At 48.1% G+C, this 19,872-nt stretch overlaps 1 long non-coding RNA gene across 2 annotated transcripts in view; it reads right to left on the bottom strand.

The window, feature by feature from the left end:
* LOC137230240 (uncharacterized) overlaps nt 1–19,872 on the bottom strand; it is a 118,419-nt gene that overhangs the window by 49,145 nt on the left and 49,402 nt on the right. For both annotated transcript variants that reach the window (XR_010946048.1, XR_010946049.1), the window contains one exon: nt 7,578–7,652. This is a non-coding gene — a long non-coding RNA (uncharacterized lncRNA). The remainder of the gene's footprint in view (nt 1–7,577; nt 7,653–19,872) is intronic.

Here is a 19,872-nt window from a genome sequence, read left to right as displayed (position 1 = left end):
GGAACTGAATTTATTCTCTCACTTTAAACAACTTAAAAAAAAAAAAAAGCCAGACAAAATATGGGAAATAATGGTCTTCAGATACTGGACAACAGACAGTGTAACCAAGCAGGACCCTATGAGGCCTTCCCAGAATAGACCCCCACCATGTCCTTCACCTGCCTCTTGTCTGTAGAAAAACTTTAGCCAAAGAATAAATTTAATCAGAGAATTGAGAAAATGTGGAAAGAAAGGAAAACAGTCAAGCAAGCCAAAATAATACTTTAGCCATTAAACAAAGTCAAGGACCTTTAGTTCCTCCTCAAGGACTGTAGATAATATCCTGAGCCACATCCTTTGAGCTGTTTTGCCAAGAAGTTAACTGTCTGCTGTCCAAAAGCACGTAGACCCCAGATCTGTTGGAACCAGAAGGTTGATGATGCTGACTCCCAATTACCTCACCACTAACCAATCAGAAGAAGGTCCACGAGCTGATCACAAACCCCACAACCCCCTTCCTTCACCCTGTCCTTATAAACCTTTCCCTGAAAGCCTTCAGGGAGTTCAGGACTTTTAAGCACTAGCTGCCCGGGACTCCTTGCTTGGCACCTGCAATAAACGCTGCACTGTCCTTCGCCACAACCCGGTGTCAGCAGACTGGCTTTACTGCACGTGGGCAAGCGGACCCCAGTTTGGTTTGGTAACACAGCTCGGGACAGTGATCCCTGAGAGAAGGGAGTCCCAGCTCACTGTCTGGAGAGCTTCCAGGCCACAGAGAGGCGAGGGCATGCACAGAGCAGCAGTCTCCCCGAACTGAGAAAACAGAGCTGCAGACTCAGAGGGCCCCAGGTGGCTAGGATGTGGAGCACAGAGCACAGGAGAGGAGAGAGCGCTGTGGAGGGTTGTTCTTGAGTCTCTGGTAAGCACTGAGATGGCCCTGAAGGGCTGGGCAGAGGACCTCTGCTCCTGCTAAAAGGATTCAAGGCAGCAGTGACTTTATGTAGATGAGGTTGCGAGGGGCACGGAGAGCGCCCTGAAATGACTCTTTACGTGTTTTTGTTCTTCGCCCCAGCACCTCTAACCTCTCAGCACCCAAATTAACCAACAGGACTGAGGCTCAGGAAAGGGAGGGGCGAGAGCAGAGGGTTCATTGAGGAGGGAGGCCTGCACCTTACACCCCAAAGCTGTGTATCAGCACAGGTATTCTGGAACTCACACTGGCCATCCTCACTTAGAGCCAGAGCGGGTGGATTTACTAGGAAGCTAGTGAGGCTGTAGAGTTCCTCGCTGACAAGTCCTGGGCGTGGTCCCCACTCACACTCCCACATCGTGTTTTTGTCAACTTTATTTTTCTTCAGAGGGGCTCCCAAATTATATAAGTTTCAGGATTCACAAAATCTGGATTCTCCTCTGGTAGAAGGAGGTTTTCCACCTCGATCCCTGTCTTCGGACTGTGTGATGCACTCTTCATGTAACATAGAATGTCCCATTGACAAGCCAGCTCATTGTTATTCATTCGTCTACTTAGCAAAGGTGCCCTCGACCAGCTCTTGGACGCAGGGCTGAGCATGACAGCTGTGGTCGCTGTCTTTACGGAACATTCAGTCTGACAGCGGAGAAGAGGGTTAGTAATCACCCGTGGTGATGTCACTGATCAGGTGGTGAGTGCAGTGAAGGGGTGTGGGGTGCTGTAAGCAAGGGCAGTGCAGCTCCCAAACTCTTCTGGAGGGTGGAGGTCAGGGGGCCTTCCCTGGAGCAGTGCCAGGCCAGGTGCATGGTGACTGCCGGGAGGGGTGACTTCCAGGCAGAATGGGCGATGTGCAGCAAGGGCTGCGAGGGGGAGGAATGCTGCCGGTATGAGGAGCTGAGGAAGGCTAACATGGGTGCCGGGGCATGGGTGGGGGTGGGGCTGGGATGCTCAGCAGGGCTCAGTCCCACAGGCTGCTGCCAGCTGGGGTTAAGGATTTTTACTTCTCAAGTATTTCTTTTCAGAAAGACCCAGGGCTGGGACCCGACTGCCTTGGCAGGGTTTCATCCCAAATCATAGGCTCTCTTTATGATTCTTTATAATTCTGCTCTCATCAAAGTCAAAACTGCCTGCATCTGGGTGGCCACTCTGTCCAAGCCAAATTACAGACACTGATCTTGGAATGTCCAACGGCAACTCGCCGCTTCCACCGCAGCCCCTGCAGGCTCAGCCAGAGCCCGGCCTGAAAGGGGAGCCAGAGCGAGCCAGGGACAGGGACAGGGTGTGGGCAGACGGATGGCGGCTACAGAGGTCACCTGGGTGACCACATCTCAGAGGAAGCCATCCGGGGTCTCAGCTTGCCAGGGAATATTGGTACCCAGAGTAAACTGTCCGTAAGCCTCACCCTGCAATGTTGCCTGTGTGTGAGTGTACCCCTGCCACTGGGTCACGACTGTCCTTAAGCCATTTCCTAGGAGCCCACAAAACCTCTGGTCACCCCTTAAAGAGACACAGCCTGTGTCATGCAGTTAGGCTAACACACGGTTCTCTGGGATCAGCTTAGGGAAGGATGGATGTGGGAGGGTGCAGTGGGATCCAGCACTTAGCAGGGACCTGTCCGTTTTGTGCCAGGCACTGTGCTGCTGGGCGTTTGCTGTGTCGTCAATTCAATCCTCACCTGCACCTGGCAGATATTTGTGTCCCAGAATAAACTCGGGACTCTCGGTTTAAGCTTTAGCTTTCATTCATGAGGTGTTGCATTCAGAAGTAACAATGGCCCTACATCCAAATATAAATGAAAAGCAATTTAAGTTGTTTCTGTTTTCTCTTGAAAAACATCTAAGGGGATTGTATCAATATATCCAAGAAGCATAACCAAACGTTTAGCATCCTGGGCTCGCACACATCTGCTCCCACCCACCTTGTGAGAGTAGAGTGGATGCTCCAAGGTCTCTCATTGTCCCATCTCAAAACACCCCCAGGCTCTCAGGGAGCGTCTCTCTCTCTACTCCCCTTTACCCCTCAAGATGGATGGTTCTTGGCTTCTCCCACCAACAATCAATTTAGCATTCTCAGTCCACTTAATTCGATAGGCACAGCCTCCTACCTCTTTCCAAAGGTCTCTGCCCCAGAGCCACACAATTATGTTTTGTGAAGCCTTTGATGTTTAGGAGGGAGAAGGGGGTCTTGTAACACTGGAATCATCATCTGGCCGGCAGGCCTGTGTACCCGCTGGAGTCTGGCTCCTATGGCCATGTCAGACCTGCAGGCTAAGTGACTGTGGGACGGGAGGGGACAGAGTCTGTCCATCTGGGGAGGGGCGGCAGATGGCAGCTGGAGCAGCCTTCCCTACAGTCAAAGCATGCAGGCTGGCTGCAGTTTATGGGAGACAAGAGGTCCCACCTCTCTGAGGCCTCTGCTGAGTGAGCCAAGGGGATCAGTCCAGATAAAACAGGACAGAAAAATCCATGTCACTGATTCTTTTTCCACTGAGGATAAGAAGAAACAACCAGAATCCTTCCACAGCTGCCAGACGAGAGAGAGGGGCAGCTGCCTTTGGTGTGTCTCCCGTCCTGCTCTGATTGCCGTGTTTCCCCTCAATATGATAACGCCCTGGTGTCCGTGGTTTATCCCTGGCTGTGGTTCAATTTCTTTCTTTCTTCCACGCCAACCTGCTTACAAATACTCCTTGATCTCACTATCAATGTCTGCACATTAGACTCACCTGGGAAACTTTTACCAAAATGGCCCCCCAGTTGCAAGACCAATTAAATCCAAATGCCTGGGGTATGACTAGAGCATCAGCATTTTTAAAAAGCTCCCCCCAAAGCTGGTCAGCCGCATGTAAATCAGTGAAGTTAGAACACTCACACCATTCACAAAAATAAACTCAAAATGACTTAAAGACTTAAATATAAGACATGACACCATGAAACTTCTAAAAGAAAACATAGGCAAAACATTCTCTGACATAAATTGTAGCAATGTTTTCTTAGGTTTATCTCCCAAGGCACAAGTAGAAATAAAAGCAAAAATAAACAAATGGGACCTAATCAAACTTATAAACTTTTTCACAGCAAAGGAAACCATGAATAAAATGAAAAGACTAACTATGGAATGGGAGAAAATATTTGCAAACAATGTGACCGACAAGGGCTTAATTTCCAAAATATACAAATAGCTCATACAACTCAATAACAAAAAAACCAAACAACCCAATCAAAGAATGGGCAGAAGACCTAAATAGACATTTCTCCAAAGAAGACACACAGATTGCCCAACAGGCACACAAAAAGATGCTCAACATTGCTAATTATGAGAGAAATGCAAATCAAAACTACAATGAGGTATCACCTCACACCAGTCAGAATGGCCATCATCAACAAGTCTACAAATAACAAATGCTGGAGAGGGTGTGGAGAAAAGGGAACCCCCCTACACTGTTGGTGGGAATGTAAATTGGTGCAGCCACTATGGAAAACAGTACGGAGGTTTCTTAAAAGACTAAAATTAGAGTTGCCATATGATCTAGCAATCCCACTCCTGGGCATATATCTGGAGAAAACTATAATTCAAAAAGATATATGTACCCCAATGTTTATAGCAGCACTATTTACAATAGCCAAGATATGGAAGCACCTAAGTGTCCATCAACAGATGAATGGATAAAGAAGATGTGGTACATATATACGATGGAACACTACTCAGCCATAAAAAAGAATGAAATAATGCCATTTGCAGCAATATGGACAGACCTAGAGATTATCATGCTAAGTGAAGTAAGTCAGACAGAGAAAGACAAATGTCATATGATATCACTTATATGTGGAATCTAAAAAAATGATACCAACAAACTCATGATACCAAACGAACTTCATGATACCAAATGAACTCATTTACAAAACAGAAATAGACTTACAGACATAGAAAACAAACTTATGGCTACCAAAGGGGAGAAGGACAGGGGAGGGATAAATTGGGAGTTTGGGATTAGCAGATATATACTACTGTATATATCGATAAAACAGATAAACAACAAGGTCCTACTGTATAGTACAAGGAACTATATTCAATATCTTGTAATAAACTATAATGGAAAAGAATCTGAAAAAGAATATATATATATATATATATATATAAAACTGAATCACTTTGCTCTACACCAGAAACACAAAATTGTATATCAGCTATACTGCAATAAACACAAACAAGCAAACAAATGAACCAGGGTTGAGACCATGAGACCCAGAAGCAGTCAGGACTTGGAGGTTCCTTAGCACTCATCAGGAGCCCAGGCCACTGGGGCACACTCACAAGCTGGGGACCCAGCCCCTGGACACGGGGGGATTGCATCTTGCTCAGCAGAGGGTGCTGGCTGTGGTGTGGGCAGGAGCTGTAGGGTCTTGCAGCTCAGAGAGCAGCACTGAAGTCCAGGCTAATATGGAAGCTTTTCCTTCCCCACCTCCTTGCTCTCAGCATCCCGCTGCCTCCAGAAGGCCTGAGCAGGGAGAAGTGAGAAGAGAGGCCCGAGGGCTGCGTCTCCAGCTTTCCCAAGGAGCATTTCTGCTGCTCTGAGCTGGGTTCCAAACCCAAGGGAGTTTTTGCAAGTTATTAATCCCTATTAAATAGCCAGCCATTAATCTCAATTAACTTGATTGCTTAATTAGGCAGCGCAAAAAAAGGGAGGAAGACTGTCGAAATGAAAATAGCTCATGGCACACAGACAGGCTGTGTGGTCTTTGAGAACCAGCAGGAGTCGGGAGGTCCGAGTTCTGTTTGCCCTTTGGCCAAGACCTGAGGGGAGCAAGAGTTTGCAATGCTAAACCTCATGGACAGGCTGTTCCAGTTACAGGGCATTTGCTATGCAGATGAGCAAATTTCAGAGGATTGGAAAAATAAATAATTTCAAACTTAAAACTGTACTGAATAGTCTACAATTTCTCTTTGCCACAAACTGCATTTCAGACTTGTGCCCTGTCATTACTATCCCATTATAAACATTGATCAGGATCACAGCAGTGTAAATGGGAATAACCGGCACGCAATAAATAGTTATTAAATAAAAATGTTTTCTAAGATCCTGAGCTGGGGTATCAGTGGTTTATTTTGCTGCTTTATATTAGTGCATGTTCACTGTAGCAAGTTTGAAAGATGCAGAAAAAGACAAGGAAGTTGACTTGAGATCACTCTTCTGAACAGCTTGTGTATATATTTCTAGTTCTCTTTTTCTATGTACATATACACAGCTTTCAAAGATAAAATCTCTAATATGAAAGTAAGTGGGATGGGCCTTTGGCTTGGAAGAGCTTTAGGCCTCTGTGGTAGACTGTTAGCCCAGCTCCCCCATACTGTGGGAGGACTCAACATCCCACTGCTGTGAGTCTGATACTGATGGCTCACAGCTGTGTACTTCTGTGGAGACTTGCCCTTGACCAGATGGGAGCTGCCAACCCTGAAAACGCCTGAGAGGTTATCCAGGGAGGCTATGTCCTTTTCCCAAGGGCAGCCCACAGTCAATGACTGACTGATACTCCGTGTAAAAACCTGGCTCCCTTGCCTCAGGGCAGAAAAACTTTGTGGGGTCACTTATGTTCCAGAGCTGCCCTTGGGATCAGGCTGAGGTTAGGGTTCAACCTCTGTGCTTAGCTTCTTCCCCTGCCTCATCCTACACCATCTTACAAGTTTCTCTGGAGAGCACTTCTACAAGAAGTCTCTTTCAGCTCTAGCCCTCCAGGACCAAAACATGAGTCTAGGGCCTCGCTACTCAAAGTGCGGTCCATGGACCGGCAGCTTCAGCATCACCTGGGATCTTGTTAGGAATGCAGAGTCTCAAGCCTCATGCCAGACCTACTAAGTCTATATTTGCAATTGAACCAGACCCCAGGGGGATTTGTATGCACATTACAGTTTGAGAAGGCTGTCCCAGATTATCCTAGATTATCAGCGTTGGAGAGAAAGAGAGCTCTGAATAGAGCCCAGTGGAGGAAAGTGATTCTTCTGTGGCCTAACTTCCACTGGAGCCTGGGAGGTTGGATAAAGGGAGAATACTGTGTTAGAAGTTCTAAGGATTTGAGCTGCATCCCTGCAGACAGGGAGAGGAATACCTTTTGGAGGAAACTAGAGACAGTGGAAGCACACAAGGAGCTGGCAAAACCGAAGATTTATCCTAGGCAGGGAGGATGAGCGGTTCCTGGATAAGGAGGCCGCGGCACGTCATGCACAGTTTCTAATCCCTCCTCTTCCACCAAAAAGTTCATGGAAAGGCCTGGGGTGAGTCTCCCCGCTCTCTGAGCATCTGTCCTTTCATATATAACAAGGGACCTGGACACGTGATGTCTGAGATGCTCTGCCGATCACAACCTATATGGGTCTAAGAAAAAAACAAAAAGTGGCCTCTAGAATTGCAATCACAAGCCTCAGGCAAAGGTGACAGACACATTAACTGAGAGAGGCAGTTGCTAGGATAAGGGAACCCCCAGGGCGAAATTTAGGACCTGTCAATCAGTTCTGTTTCATTGTATCAAAAATGTTTTTTACCGAAGAAGGGAAGGAAGGAAGGGATGGAGGGAGGGAGGAAGGAGAAAAGAAAGAAGGCTGAAATCAGAGTGGGTACTCTCCAGGAGGTACTTACAGGGATCTAGGGAAACAATGGAGAGAGCAGCAATTCTTCCAGCTTGTGGAATCAAATGGCATGGACAGAATGGGCCTGAAATCAAAGACGAGTCAGTGTCAAGTCACATGGCCTCCTGCACAGCAGTGTGCCTCCCAGAGCTTGTGTAAAGCTTGGAGCTCAGTTGCACACCCTGGAGCCACATCTACCTGGTCAAATTCCAAATGGTGAATGAACAGGGCTGTTTCTGGACAAACTTGAACTGGCAAGGCTGTCTTCATACCCTCCTCAGCCATCCTCCTTCCTTTAGAGTTATCCTTCTGTGTCTCAGATGCCCAGAGCTGCTTAGCAACCTCCCAAAGTGGTACCTGATCAAGGCTGGCCCCCTACAGACAAGGCCTATGTTCTAGAATTTTCCCAACTTTTAGGTTAGTTTCCTCTCTTGTACCATCCAATCTGGGAGCCACTAGTCACATGTGGCTATTTAAGTTTCAAATTTCAATTCATTAAAATTAAATGAAAGTACATTTCCTCAGTCACACTAGCCACATTTCCAGCGCTCAATAGCCATGTGTGGCTAGTGGCCACCATATTGGACAGCGCAGATAAAGGACATTTCCAGTGTCACATCAAGTTCTACCAGACAGTGCCGCTGGCCCCTTGCCTCATGACCTTAGCACTCAACTTTAAGATCCCCAGGCCTCCTTATAAAAATTTGGACGTAGGAAGGGTGAGCAGGAAATGGTTTGGGGGACCTTGTGCCCAGAGCTGTTTTAAACCCTTACTTTCAATTCCACTGTTTTGAAAAATTACAACTATTATGGTTAAGATTAGCAATGACCATTACAATGGACTGAATGCTTGTGTCCCCCCAAAATTTCTGTGTTGAAATCCTCAGTGTAATAGGAGGTGGGGCCTTCAGAAGGTGATTAGGTGATGAGGGTGGAGCCCTCATGAATAGGATTAGTGCCCTTATAAAAGAGATCCCAGAGAGTTCTCTCGCCCTCTTTCTGCCATATGAGGATACAATGAGAAGAGGGTCCTCGCCAGAATCCAACCATGCTTGTACTCTGATCTTATGCTCCAGCCTCCAGAACTGTGAGAAATAAACTTCCGTTGTTCATAAGCTACCCCATCTGTGATGCTTTGTGACAGCAGCCCAAGCAGACTAAGACAGCCATACAGCTGCTCTGAAAGCAATTGTGAGGCCATGCTGGGCATTTCATTCAGCATACTGGTGGAAGGTAGGCAACTCAGTTGATGAGGGGGGTCAGGGGGCAAGGAGGGGAGGGGTACAGAGATTCTCAGAGCCAAAATGTTCAGAGAACAGCAGATGGTATCTGAAAGCACAATTACTGTTCCCTCTTGATGGATGCCTCATGGGACCCTTAAATATAGATTATTCAAACTAATTTTCTTCAATGACACTTGCTCTCAAGTTTCTTGTTCTGATTTTGCTTTAATATGAGTTAAGATCCTTTCTGGTTTCCCACCTTCCTGGAATGTGCTGGGGAGAACACGTGGTACAGCAGAGAGAGGATGAACTTCAGCCTGAGACAGCTTGACTTGAATCACCGCTTTGCCATGTGAGCTGTGAGACGGTGGGCAGGCTGTGTCAGCTCTCTGAACTTGCTGCCTCCCCTGAGGGATGAGTGCAGAAATACCTGTCTCACATTGCGGTGGTAAAGACTCAGCGAGGTAACATCCACGAAATTGCCCGCACAACATCTGGCACGTGCCGGGAACTCAACAAATATTAGCCTCCCTCCTCTTATTCCCCTCCTGCTGAGCTTTTACAGCAACAGTGCTCTGTACTGCAACCCAAAATCAAACTCTTGCATTATTTCCTTCTTCCTCCAAAGGCTTTGAATCCAGTGGCTGGCCATTTCTTCTTTACCCACTGGTATTTGGAAAGAGGAGGCATTCATCAGCAGCACCTCTCTTCTCTTTCCTGGCTGTGTCCACTTCTCTGCAAACTACTAACCCTTTATTTTGTGGCTGGGTTTTGTAATTCACAAGTTGGTGTGGGTATTTCTTGGAAATGGCACAGGGGTGATCTTCTCTGGGGGTTTATCAAAACTGCTGAATTCGGACTCTTTTTGCCAAAGCCCCTTCTATAGGATGTGGAGCAGATGGTGGGTTGGCAGACGCTGTCTTAGCAGGAGACAGGCGCCTAGAAAACAAGGGCTCTGAGGAATATGTCAGAGAGAGGTGCCCAGGTCCCACAGGAGGGGACACTCAGCATAGATGGACAGGCTGGCTACAACGCAGCCCTCCCTGTCCCACCAGGTAAGGCTGCAGCTGCTCCACACACGATGGAACCCTTGTAATCAATCAAGGTGTCAATCCAGATGGCCTGTGACGGAGGGATGGGGGCCACAGGTGGGCAGGTGGGTAACGGAGCTCTGGCAGCCCTCTTCTGTGCATGGTTAATGCATGAGGTGATATTCAATCACCTCCAGTGCAGCAGGTGGGAGCAGGAGAGCAGCTAACTATGCAGAAAATTACCAGCCTAGAGACCACTGGAGTCAGGCTGTAGCTGAACAGTGGTCCCACACTGGTCCCTAGTACGTTGTTTCCACAGGTGGCTGGGGAGGACTTCCTGTGGACTGGATTAAGTAAGCCCACCTCTTTCCCTCAAGGAGAGAGAGAGAGACGGCACAAGGGCTTCTGTCTTTTGCCCTGAGTGATGGCGCGGGGGGATCACTTTCAATCCTGGACAACTTTGGAAAAGGATGGCATATGGGAGGGAAGTCAGCACAAGGAGCAGGGCCAGGCCAAGAACAGGACAGACAGGGGCACTGTTTTTGGCCAAGACTGGGGACCAGAACCCAGGGAGGGGGGAGAGGCAGCAGCCACAGTGGGGAGAAGTGCATTTCACCGAGAAGTAACTATGTTGACAAGAGCTGGCAGCCGTGCCTGCCTTTGAACAGGATGGCTGCCTTGGCCCTTGCATGGAGGTTGTCCATCCACCCATCCTGATCCGCAAGGGGCCCAGCTGACGCCTCCCCTCTGCCCTGAGACCTCAACACAGGGGAGCAGGTCTGTGCTCTCAGGGCAGGCGGCAGCTCTCAGCCAGAGAGCCCATATTCTCAGGGTTCTTTCTGATTTATTCTCTGAGGTCAGAGCTAGGAGTGGTTGACAGAGAGGGAGGGAACATTCTTCAAGGGAAGGAAACAGGGTGGGCAAAATTTCAGTGGCGAGGAAATGAATCATCTAAGTGTGGAGTCACGTGCCATTTAGCGAGGCCCGGGCACGTCGACCAGATCAAAGTTCTTGTGTCTCAAACAAATTCCTTGTTACCACCCTCCCCACAGGTCTCCTCCACCCCTCAGTCCTCCTGGCTTGAGGATGAACAAAGGGAACTCCCTCCTTCTAACCTTTTAGTAACTCCAGCCAAACCCTTTAAAGCCATCCTCTCCTTCTCTCAAGCCCCACATTCACGCCCTCAGAGCCTTGTTTCTCCTCCTTCAGGAATCCCACCATCTAATCTAAACCACCATCCGTTGTTTCCCAGCTGGTCTCCCTGCCTCCTGCGTGACCCCTTCCAATCCATCTTCCAAACTGCATCCCAAGTGATCTTCCAGAACATCTCTCCCCTTTTAAACCACCCCCCACCCCATGGTTCTCTACACTCTACAGGATAAAGCAAAAGCTTCTTTATCTGGCTTATAATGCCTTTTGTGATATTACCCCTTCTTAGTTTTCACATTCCTCTCACATCACTCCCCTCCCCCACTGCTGGCCCCCATACACACACACCATCTAGCTCTTTATTTATTCATTTTATTAGTAACATTCATCAAATATGTATTGAGTGCTTACTACGTGCCAACCCCTGTTCTAGGTACTGGGAATACAGCAATGAACCAAACACATGATCTGCCCTCAGAGTGCTTACATTCTTTAGCAGGAGTGGGGGAAGCAGGACAAAAATCCGTAAATGGGCAAATACACACTATGTCAGATGATGATAAGGGCTAAGGAGAAGACAGAGCAGAGGAGGAAGATGGTTGGTAGAGGTTTCTAGTGCTCACCTATGCCCAACGGCCCTCCCCTTCCAGGCTACGGCCCAGCAGGTTCACCCTCCCTCAGCACCCCCTGAAGTTAGATGGGGCTAACAGACTTGGGGTTGCCAAGGGGGAGGGGTTTGGGGAGGGATGGACTGGGAGGTTGGGGTTAGCAGCTGTAAGCTATTGTATATGGAATGGATAAACAACAAGGTCCTCCTGTAGAGCACAGATAACTATATTCAGTATCCTATGACTACCCATAATGGAAAAGAATATAAAAGAAGAGTATATAGACGTATAACTGAATCACCTTGCTCTACAGAAGAAATTAACACAACATTGTAAATTAACTATACTTCAATTTAAAAAAAAAGAAAGAAAAAGTTAGATGAGGCTACATGACTAGTTCTGGCCAATGGGCTGTGAGCCTTAGTGACGTGGGCGTCAGTCTGGGGCTAAAGCATTTGTTGGGGTGAGGTCTTCCAGGGCTCACCTCCCCTGCAGCAGCCACCAAGGAGCCTATGTGTTCCAGTGGCTACAAGATGGCAGAGTTGCCACTTGGAGGACATCTGTGCTGCTAAGTTGGCCAGACCTGCAGTGGATCTTGGGGCAGAGATGATCAGGGTCTGAGGTGGTGTCAGTGAGGATGGAGGGGTTAGGGGGCACGATCAGAAAGTTTAGGAAGTGGACCCCCAGAATGTAGAATGAATTTAGGAGTTAAGGGTGAGAGAGGAGTCTGGGATGAGTCCCTGAAAGGGGGCCTGGGGGCCCGAGGGAGAGAAGATGAATTCAATATGGGGCATGTGGAATGTGAGGAGTTGTTTATGGCACCATATCATAGGTATTTGGATCTAGGGGTCGAGCACCCAGAAGAGTGGTCTGGTTGTACAGATGAGGGAATCCTTGAGAAGCAGATGGTACGTGAAGCAGTGGGAGTGTCCGAGATCACCCAGGGAGAGGGGCAGAGGGGGGAGGTAATGGGCAGAGGATTTCCTAGCATTAAAAGGGGTTGGTAAGAGTCAAGGTCAGGGAGACTGAGAAAGAGTTGCCAGAGAGCTACACAAAGAGCAGGAAAGAACCGTTTAGGACAGGCTTCTCAGACCTCAACGGACACACAAATCACCTGAGGGTTTCGCAAAAAGGCAGACCTGGCTGAGTAAGTCTGGGATGGAGCATAAGACTCTGCATTTCCATAAGGCTCCCAGGCAGGGCTAATGCTACTGGTCTGCAGACGGTGTTTTGAGAAGCAAGGGTGTAGGCGAACTCAAGGAAGAGACTTTTCAGAAGGACAAAGTGGTTAGCCATGGGATGTTTCTCTGCAATGATTGTTTGTCTCATGTAGGAGCAGAGAGTGAGGAGGACTGAGCCATCCTGGATGGAAGAATTCTGGGACAGGAAGTCCCTTCTCACAGTAACTAGGTCTACCTGGACCAGGTGATGCCATGGGTTCTGGGCTCCATCCTATGGATTTTGAAAGGCATGTTTTCTTCAGGTGGCCTTCCGGTGAGGTGTACACATCCACAGGGCCCTCAAGGAGAGCAGGAGTGTCCCCTCCACCGCTGGAGCAGGGCCAGGGCTGTCTGAGATGACCTCTAATAGATGCAGCTGGACGGCCATTCTCTAGCCCTTCCCTGACCCACTGATGAATCTGCACAGGTGTTTCACACCGCACCTCTGCATAATGCAGTCACACCGACACCTGGCTCAGGGGCTTTCTCAGCTCTTGTAAAGAGCAGCTGGGGCACTTTGGAAGCTGGGGCACTTCTCTTACAGGACAACCCCACTTCTGAGAAAGACCCAGGAGAGCCAGGTTGGACGGGGAACCCCCATTCCCCAAACTTCTCTGGCTCTCTCCAAGTGCACATCCCTCAGTAAGTCAGTCAGTGCTCTCCACAACTTTAGCCCTTAGGCTTACCTCCCACTATGTCTTCCCCAGTACCCTTTTCCATTCCCCTGGCTCCCCTTTCCTCCAGCCATGACAATCTACTCCGCCTCCCGAGAAGCCACCTTGAAATCTTGTGCGTCCTTTCTCCACTCCCCTCTCTGTCAACATTTCAAGGCCTGCCTCAAATTCTATCTCCTCAGGAAGTCTTCTCAGATTTCCCCATTAGGGTGAATCTCCCCGCCACCATTAGCCCTTCTGTTTTAGCATTTCTCAGCGGCTGCTTTCGTTAGTTGGCTGATTACACATGAGTGTTTGCCCACCAGTTTTTGAACTTCTGGGGGTTGAAGACGCTGCCATATTCATCTCTGTCTCTGGGGCTGCTGCATGTGGTTGCACAGGTTGGACACTGCACAAGAGCATCCAGCTTGGGTGGGGAGCAGGGGATGGGGTATGGGGAGGGGGTTGTGGGATCTGATTTAGCCTGAGCTTTGCTCACCAAGCTGTGCTCCCTGGCAACGGCCTGCGTTGGCCCAAAGGAAGAGATGACTTTTTCTATTTCACACAAAGATGCTGTATAGGAGAGAAGGGGCCTAGTCCGTACCCCTCTCATCATTTTGCTTTGCAGGTGACACAGCCCAGTTCTTTACCATAAGTGCTGAATAGCAATTCAAGGCTATCGATGAACAGAGCTGATCATGCCCTCTTTTCTAGCTCTGCCTCTGCGGGCCCCTTGAGTGATTCACTTTGTTAATCTGAAGACACTGCATACTTCTCTGAAAGGATTTAAGAAATCTGTCCCACATCATGACCCCTTTCTGGAAAGGTCTCAGCCCCTCCCTCCTGAATAGCAGTCTGCCTCTCCCCTTTCTCAGGTGGGTCTCAGAGCCCCACCACATACCTGGGTGACTAGTGGAAGATTCTACTACCAGAATCATGTGAGGACTGGGGCTAGCTGAAAAAATGACTGTGCATTTCTTTCCCCCAGAGTGAAAATTGTCCATTTTCCTATTTCCACCCAATCCAGTCCTTGGCGTCATCACATCCATCCACTCTTTGCCCAGCCCGCAGGAGGGGAGATTGTTAACAGGAAATTCCTTTCAGGGATGTCCAGCGGCCACTTGCACCTCCACATAGGAAAGCCGAGGGAGCAAGAGCCAGCCTGGCTGTGCTTGGGGGCAGGAGAGAATGAGGAAGGTGGGTGAAGACAATAAGGCAGGTTGGCCTGTCATGGCCCGAGGCCCAGCTGCTTCTGAGGCCAAGAATCACTTAGGGGAGCTATTCCTGAAAAGAGCTAAGGGAGGGAGACACAAGAGGGAAGAGATATGGGAACATATGTATATGTATAGCTGATTCACTTTGTTATAAAACAGAAACTAACACACCATTGTAAAGCAATCATACTCCAATAAAGATGTAAAAAAAAAAAAAAAAGAGCTGAGACTGGTTAGGGAGGTCTTGACCTTCCAGACTCCTGCCCTTCTGCCTTTATCTTTGCGGCCCCTTCACTTTCCAGGCCCCGCATCTCTGCATGTCTTGGCTGGTCACCTTCCTTCTAAAAGTCTCTAGTCTTTTGGCTTCTGCAACGTGGCACCCCTGGTCTCTCTGGATCCCTTCCCTCCCAGGCCTCCTTTGTGCTTTCCCCTCCCGCTGCCCACCCTTGATCGCTGGTGGACCTCTAGCCTCACACAGCAGGCCTCCCTGGCTAGCCAACAGTGCAGCGGGGAGCCTCACAACTCTTCTCTGCTTTGACAAATGTTTGCATGCACACACATAAGTTGCTTTTAAAAATCAAAATGGTTTCCTGCTATGTGTACTGGCTGTGTTCTTGATTTCACTTGATAGCACCATCATGCCCCTGTAGCAGAGGCAGAAGTCTAGAATCATCTTTGACGCTTCCTATTTCTCATGCTTTCCAATTTAACCTTCTAAATCATTCTGGAATTGCCCTTCTTGTCTATCTGGACTATCTCTGTCCACTCATCACCTCTTACCTGGACGATTATAATCATTTTCTTTTTTTTTTAAATGAATGTTATCAGTTACTAGTTTATTTATTTATTTATTTATTTATTGCGATACGCGGGCCTCTCACTGCTGTGGCCTCTCCCGTTGCGGAGCACAGGCTCCGGACGCGCAGGCTCAGCGGCCATGGCTCACGGGCCCAGCCGCTCCGCGGCACGTGGGATCTTCCCGGACCAGGGCACGAACCCGTGTCCCCTACATCGGCAGGCGGACTCTCAACCACTGCGCCACCAGGGAAGCCCCTAATCATTTTCTAATTGGTCTTCCTATCTCTAGGTTGGTCTCTTTTAGATTAATCCTTTATACCATTAAAAAAAAGATTTTGTTTTTGAGATAAAAGTCATATAATGTAAAACCCACCATTTAAACTATTTTAAAGTGTGCAATTCAGTGGGGTTTTTTTTTAATAGATCTTTATTGGAGTATAATTGCTTCACAATACTGTGTTAGTTTCTTTTGTACAACAGAGTGAATCAGCCATATCCATACCTATATCCCCATACCCCCTCCCTCTTGCGTCTCCCTCTCACCCCCACCATCCCACCACTCTAGGTCATCGCAAAGCACCGAGCTGGTCTCCCTGTGCTATGAGGCTGCTTCCCACTAGCTATCTATTTAACATTCGGTAGTGTATATATGTCGCTGCTACTCTTACTTCGCCCCAGTTTCCCCCTCCCCACCCCCGTGTCCTCAAGTCCATTCTCTATGTCTACGCCCTGCCACTAGGTCACTACATTCATCAGTACAATTTTTTTTTTTTTAGATTCCATAGTGGTTTTTCTAGTACATTTACAATGTTGTACAATCATCATCACTATCAAATTCCAGAATATTATACCACTGGTTTTTGAACTCCAAGCCTTAGTCTATTACTGGGGCGCTGTGAAGTCAATTTAGTAATTTTAAAAAATGAAGTCACCATAGAAGAGAATAGATCACAGAGCATTGCAAAGGTGAAAAGGTAACTACTGTTTCATGAAACTTTTGTTTCAGTTAGATGTTTTTGTATGTTCCAGTGTGTGTACAAGAAATTGAAATGAATTTCTAACTGTGAGTCATGATTTAAAAATGGTGGGGGGGGGAAGTGGGAAAACCACCATGAGTCTACACTGCCTACCTAGAGTGATTGTAAATCATAAATCTGAGTATGTCACCCCCCTATCTAATGCTTGCCATTGGCTCCCTAGCTAAATCAGTTATTAAGAAATGTTTCTTAAGAGTCTACTATGTGCTAGTCACTGTTCTAGGTGCTGGGATACAGCAATAAACAGGGCAGACAAAAACACCTGCCCTGGTCCACTTTAGATTCCAGATGGGGGAAACATAATAAATAATAAACTCATACAGTGTGTTAAAAGGTGATAAGTGGGCTTCCCTGGTGGCGCAGTGGTTGAGAGTCCGCCTGCCGATGCAGGGGACATGGGTTCGTGCCCCGGTCCGGGAAGATCCCACGTGCCGTGGAGCGGCTGGGCCCGTGAGCCATGGCCGCTGAGCCTGCGCGTCCGGAGCCTGTGCTCCGCAACGGGAGAGGCTACGACAGTGAGAGGTCCGCGTACCGCAAAAAAAAAAAAAAAAAAAAAAAAAAAAAAAAAAAAAAAGGTGGTAAGTGTTCTGAAAGAAAAAATTGAGCAGGGTAAGGGGGTTTAGACTGTGGAATGAGGGAAGGAAGCTAATGCAGTTTGGAAAAGGATGGTCAGGTCTGGCTTCACCAAGAAATAACATTTCAACAAGACTCAAAGAAGGTGAAGGAGTGAGCCATGTAGATACCTGGGAAAACAGCATTTAGGATAGAAGGAAAAGGCAGTGCAAAGATCCTGGGGCAGAAGCTGCCTGGCTTGTTTGAGGGCTAGGGAGGAAGGAGGCTGTGAGAGTGTGCAGGGGTATTGCAAGGAGATAAGGTCAGAGAGGCAGTTGGAAACCAGGCCTTGCTGGGCCTATGGGCCATTGTAAGGGCTCCGGCTTTTACTGTGGGGGAAATGGAGCCATTGCAGAGTTCTGAATAGAGGAGTGACATGCTCTAGGCTACATTTTAAAAAGACCATCTACAGGATTCAAACTGCTTAGGTTGAAGTTTGAAGTCCTTTCTGTTTTGGTCCTGACTGTAGATCCAGACTATTTCTGGCCAAATCCATCAGCAATGCCAAAAAGCTCTCATTTTCTCCATGTACCATGATGCTTCCCACCCCTGGGACCTTGCCTCTGCTGTCCCCTCTGCCCAGAAGGGCCCTCCCCTTTGGCCTGGCTCACCTCTCCTCATCCTTCTGCTCTCAGCTCAGATGCTCCCCCCTGTCACAGCTCCACCCTTTGTCTGGGTGTTGTACCCCCTATTCAACCCCCGGCACCCTCCATGAATGTCTAGCACAGTTTACTTGATTGTACTGTGACTCATGTTACAGTATGCAGCTTGCTTTCATATCTCTGATTCCCAGGACGCACAGGATCTTGCCTCTTGCATCTTTTCATCCCATTACCTAGAGCAGTGGTGCCCGTAGGTCAAGGATGTAGTACAGGAGTGGTTGTTGAATCAGCTGTTGCTGATGAGAACTCAGCAAGGCCTAAATCAATGGCCCAAGGCCATGCAGCTCAATGCTCCCCGCTCCTTGCCTGGTACCCCTTCCACTACACCTTGAGGTTCCTTTCCTGGGGTTCTCTGAGGTGTTCCTGGGGGAGGTGGAGGTGCGATTCCCCAATGTCTCTGGAGGAATTTAATAGATGGGACAAGCTGAGTGCTGGAAGGGGTGGGGTGGGGAAGACGCTCAGAGAGGCGGCAGCCTGTCTAAGGTTACACCGTGCTCACTGGGCTTGGGGCGTCCCCTTGCAGCATCTGGCTCTGCACCGCGATAAGCGTACCTGATACTTCCCAGGCCCAGCTGTATCTGTTCTCAGCAGCAGATCTCCTTTCACCCAAAGTGCTTCATCAACATTAGAACTGGAGAAGGGGGCGCCAGGCCGGCATCCCTGTGGTCCATGACACCCACAAGGCTTTGGCATAAGTTGGGAACAAACTCGGGGACTCCCCTGAGATACCTGAGGGTGTCCTGCTCTGGGCTGCCCTGCCAGAGCTTGGGGATTAGTAAGGAAGGAAGCAGACCTCCCCTGTAAGCTCCCCTCTCCTGTGGTGAGAAAGACACACACAGTCACGGTGGGAGGGATAAATTAGGAGTTTGGGATTAACATATACACACTACTATATATAAAAAATAGGTAACCAACAAGCACCTACTGTATAGCACAGAGAACTATATTCCATATCGTGTAATAAATATATATATATTTATATATATAAAACTGGATATATATTGTATATATTTAACTATAATATATTTATGTATAACTTATATATATAAATATAACTGAATCACTGTGCTGTACACCTGAAACTAACACAACACTGTAAATCAACTATACTTTAATAAAAAAATTTTAAAAAGACAGACACACACACACACACACAAACACACAAGGACAGGGGCACCACTGAAAATGAAATAAAATGTTAGACACCGTTTCCCTCCTCATAGAATTTCCTTCCTTTTTTCCCCTGTCTTCCTATAGGCAACCAAGAATCACACTTTCTGGACACTATGAAGTCCCTCTTCCAATCATCTCTGCAGCCTAGTTCTTCCTTCCCAGGTCTGTTTCCTTATAAATATTCCAAGGTGAGGCTGCCAGCCGGTGATTTATTTACAAGGGGGTATCATTTCGTGCAGCTGTGTGTGGTGTCCAAGCAAAAGGCTGACTATATCTCTCACCAAACTCAGCCTTCTTATCTATTTCAGGTGAGACTGGGGTGATTCACTCCATCTCGAGTTTCCAAGCGAAAATGACTTCTGCCTTAAAAACGTTCAGAATGTAAAACAATGAAAAATGGTAAAGATGACGAGCCTAACAAGTGGCTATTCTGATGGGCACCACTAGGCATAGTGCTTGAACGGTGTCGCAGGGGAGGCACTCAGGTGTGCACACACTAACGTGCCACCACCCTGGAGCCTCAGCCAAGGTTCCCTCCCCCAAAAGGGAACCTTACAAAAGAGGTGGAGGCAAGCCCACCAGCACAGACCCAGGCCAGTCTTGCTAAAGGGCTGCTTATCCCAAACCTTTCTAAGCTTCATTCCACCCCCACAACCTTCTGGGGATGAAAGACGCTAGCGATTTCCCAGAAGACGATGCCTATGCCCACATGCAGACCACTTCGGCCTGTGATTTCAGGAGATGCAGGAGAGTGAAGGGCAGCAGATATAAGGCAGCAGGTGTTGGAGGCAGCCAGAGGGGGGCAGCAATTCTAGGGGTCAGGCGTGGCTGAGGTCTGGACCCTGACTTAGACTTGGCTACAGAGAGCAAACGAGAAGTCCTAAGCAGGAAAGATGCTTAAAGGTAGAGGAGCTGACATTCAGAC

The sequence above is a fragment of the Pseudorca crassidens genome, chromosome 1, assembly GCF_039906515.1.
Source record: "Pseudorca crassidens isolate mPseCra1 chromosome 1, mPseCra1.hap1, whole genome shotgun sequence".
Taxonomy (NCBI): Eukaryota; Metazoa; Chordata; class Mammalia; order Artiodactyla; family Delphinidae; genus Pseudorca; species Pseudorca crassidens.
The sequence above is the reverse complement of the archived record's forward strand: the minus strand, read 5'-3'. Positions and strand labels throughout refer to the sequence as shown.